Consider the following 3889-nt stretch of genomic DNA (forward strand, 5'->3'; position numbering starts at 1 on the left):
TCTGAATTTATCTTAGTTATATTTAGAATTTTAGTTGTGTATATACATTATTTAGTTTCCTCTAATCAGAATCATGTAGTTGTTTAATATATAATGGAACATCTGACAGTAGCTTAGTGGACGAACTGTCTATGTATTGCTAAAAAAAATGGTGTAGTAACTCTGTTCAAATAGTTCGTTATTGTTTGATGATTATCATATCTCAAAAAACATGTTAGCTGATTTAGACTATTCTTAAACATTCAACAGTTAGCTCATTAAACGAATAAACCGCTTCAGAACTTGTAGGAATATTGTTTAGCTAGATACTATTGGTTAATTTCAGCATGTAAATGATTTAGGATTAAAATTAGATTGCCAAGTTTTTTTTAATTTGACAAACAGTGAGCATGCCTAGTATAATGTAACTAGGTAGTAACATGTGAATGAGATGGCCCAGGTCCAGTTTTGTGCCATACACGTTGGGCCTGGGTCCACGTTGGCCAACGGGCTGTCCATATTGTGCTTACATTCTGATTTAACAAATTGCGTTCGGAACCCGACTATAACAACTTGTAAGCATGTAAATAAATTAGGACCTTTTCTTTTTCATTTTTTAGAGACAAATTTAATAGAAAAAATGTAGGCACTTTAGGATTATCCTTTTAAAATAAATGAGATGAGCCTCACCCAATAAAACGCACAAGTTGCGGGGCCCTCAATAAATGGTTAATAATTGTATAGACTTCGGGATCGGTCGTTTAGCAAATTTCACGGCCTTACCCAAAATAATGATACGCTAGTCGCTTTAGGCGCGCCTTTAACAATTTATTTTCTTAAACTCGGGTGTACATTTATGTGACCCAAATTCAAATCTCAACAGAGTCGAAATATGTTGATAACCATGGGTACATTGATGTGACGTGGTTCGAGATATATTTTCACAATGTTGCAATTCTCTGTTAAAATAATAATAATGATAAAAGCGGTTAAAAGTTAAAATTCGCACATATGTTCAACATGTATTATATCAGACAATCAAGCCGAATATGACAGTTGAGCGACCGTGCTAGAACCATGGAACTCGGGAATGCCTAACACCTTAGCCCGGGTTAACAGAATTCCTTATCCGGATTTCTGGCGGCGCAGATAGTTAAATAGAGTCAATATTTTCCTCGATTTGGGATTCAACCGGTGACTTGGGACACCATAAATCTCCCAAATGGCGACTCTGAAATAAATAAATAAATCCCGTTTCAATTGTCCTTTAATTGGAAAAAACTCCCTTCCGCGCCCTTTTGAGGCGGCGCGGGCGAAAAAGGAGGTTTGACACTCGGGACATTTTGTTTCGAGGGGGGATTTTTCATTAGAAAAATCTGCTAATGTTCAGGGTCATTGGGAGTATGCCTCGAAGTTTATTTCAATAGGAGAAGAGCACCTTGAGTTAGTGAGGAAAGATTGTGGATAGGGAGAAAAGGTAGTACTGCAGGTACCTTCCCCAGAAGAGAGCATCATGGATCATGTCGAGGGGTATTTGAATGTATACACGTGTCCCTTTATGCTGGGTCCCATTGATAGGGTTGTGCTCGACTTCTGTCGAATGTATCGGGCTACCGTGGCACAAGTTCATCCATCATTTTGGAGGATAGTATCGATGATGAGATTCTTTGCGGAGGAAGCAGGGCTTGAGTTCACCCTTAGCCGTCTCATCAAGTTATACCGGCCTTTTCACTACTGAGTCCTGCTAACCCTGCGATGCCGATCCACCAGGCCCTTCATTGTCGATGATAAAGAAGATGGGGATCAGGGATGGATGAGCCGATTCGTCCGAGTACGGAAATTGAACTTATCCTCACAGAGTTTCTGCCGTTTCCTGAGGAATGGAATTTTACACGTAAGTGGTACACTTTTGCCTTCGTTCTTTTGTTTATGGAGTAGGCGGGCTCCATAAATGTGCCCTTCGTTCCCTTTCTACAGCAATTCCATGGATGCCATACAAGGTCCCCGACCTGACAGATTGGGGCTGGAAGTTGGCAACCCACTCGACTTATGATGAGCGTAAGTGGTGAGACTTGTCTAAGGGTAGATGGGAGGCAAACCACCACGGTACGTGCTATGTGATTTTCTCCCTTTTTGAAAGGCACTTTCTTTTTATGCGTACTAACTCCGTCATCCTAGGTATTGGGGAGTTCTTCGAGGCGAGATCGTGCCCTCTCAGAGAAGGATCGTCAGCTTCGGGACCGAGGAATGACAATAATAAGCAAAAGGTCCCTTCGCAGGGCGACGCTGCTATAAGTCCAGGATGGGGGCTTAGACAGGATGTATCATCCAAGCCTGCAGTGCCCAAGATCTCTAGCTTTAGAAAAATGGTCCGTCCTCCGCTACCATATTCTTTTCTCGTCGAAGGTACCTCGAGGAGCAAGGTCTCTGCCACCTACTTCTTCTCCCGTCGAAGGTATTCGAGGGATATTCGACACCAGGGGGCGCATATATTAGGTGATCGTATACCAACCAGGAGCGGTTCTACTGGGGTTGATGGAGCCAGTCTAGTAGATGTGCGCTTTACTTTTGAGGAAGCTCAGCGGCAGTACTCTGTGGTGAGTTTTGGCCGATCGTATTGGTTTTATAGTTTTTGCAATTTTTACTCTCTTATCGAGTTTCTCTTTCATTTGCTTTTAACAAGCTCAAGTCTGAGTTGCTTCGCCGTGAGTCCAGGTTGCGAAAAGCCGTATATGGGGATAAATTCCTCAGGCTTCTTTGCGATAAAAGGGAAGACGAGTTGGCACACTTGCAGTATGAGGCGCGTCGAAGTCTGAACTACGAAAGCTACCTCGAGGAGAAGGTAATTTTTGTTCAGAAGGGGTGCGTGATTCTATCTTTTGAGGCTAATGTTTCATTTTACTTCAGTTACAGAAAAAGACAGAGGACTTGGGAAGCCTTTGGGGCGAAGTCGGTCAAGCCAAATATGAGTGTGATGAGCTAGAAGCTCAAATGGATGCCCATCTCGTGGCCAAGAAGAATGCTTTAGCTAAGGTTTCTGCTCTCGACATACAACTTCAGAATGCCCATGAAAACAACTTGGTTCAGACAAGCAAGATCGCAAGTCTCGAGTCTGATCTTTTGAAGATGAAGATCGAGGTCATGGACGCCCGGGTTGAAGCTGAAGATAGTTGGGCAAAGTCCGACAAGAAAGTGGCCGTCTACTTAAAAGACGCTACTGATGCTTGGGCTAAATTAAGAGGTACTTCCGATCAGGAGAGTTGAAATAATGAGTATGCCCAGTGTAAATCTCGGAAGGAAACCCTCGAAGAGATTCATGCTAGGGTCTTCGATCTCTCGGAGGAGATAGCACAGGCCAAGGCGGATGAATACGATGCCACGTTCCTTTTCTCTGATGCCGAAGATAATGAGGAAGAGTCCGACGGGCCATAGTCCCTGAGGGGGACGTAGACTGGACCTTTTCTTTTTGATTCTTTGTATAGTGTTCTTAGAGAACTTTTGCAAATGTAACCTTGCATAGTTTCATATGTACGTATATAAAGAAACATTTCAGTTTTCTCCTTCAATGGATTTATATTTACTTGTGTATGCCTTTTTTTGTTTTTGAGTTTTGGCATTTTTTCAACGTTTAGCCAGGCAAATTTTGCCTTTGAGAAAAACCCTTAGGTTACAGTTCGGCCCCGTGGCTCGTTAGGCTGGCTCGCAGGCTCTTACACATTTGCCTTTAGGCGTATTTAGTTAACTATTTTGGGCTTGGTCTCCGAGTCGGATTTTGACTCGACCTCATTGTCCCTCAAGGTTTTAAGCTCTCTCTTAGTCTCTTATGTGTAGGGTTGGTATGACCTCTTAATATGGGATGGCAATAGTGTCTCTTATGTGTAGGGTTGGTATAACCTCTTAATGTGGGCTG

Source organism: Nicotiana tabacum, chromosome 20 (genome assembly GCF_000715075.1).
Source record: "Nicotiana tabacum cultivar K326 chromosome 20, ASM71507v2, whole genome shotgun sequence".
Lineage (NCBI taxonomy): Eukaryota > Viridiplantae > Streptophyta > Magnoliopsida > Solanales > Solanaceae > Nicotiana > Nicotiana tabacum.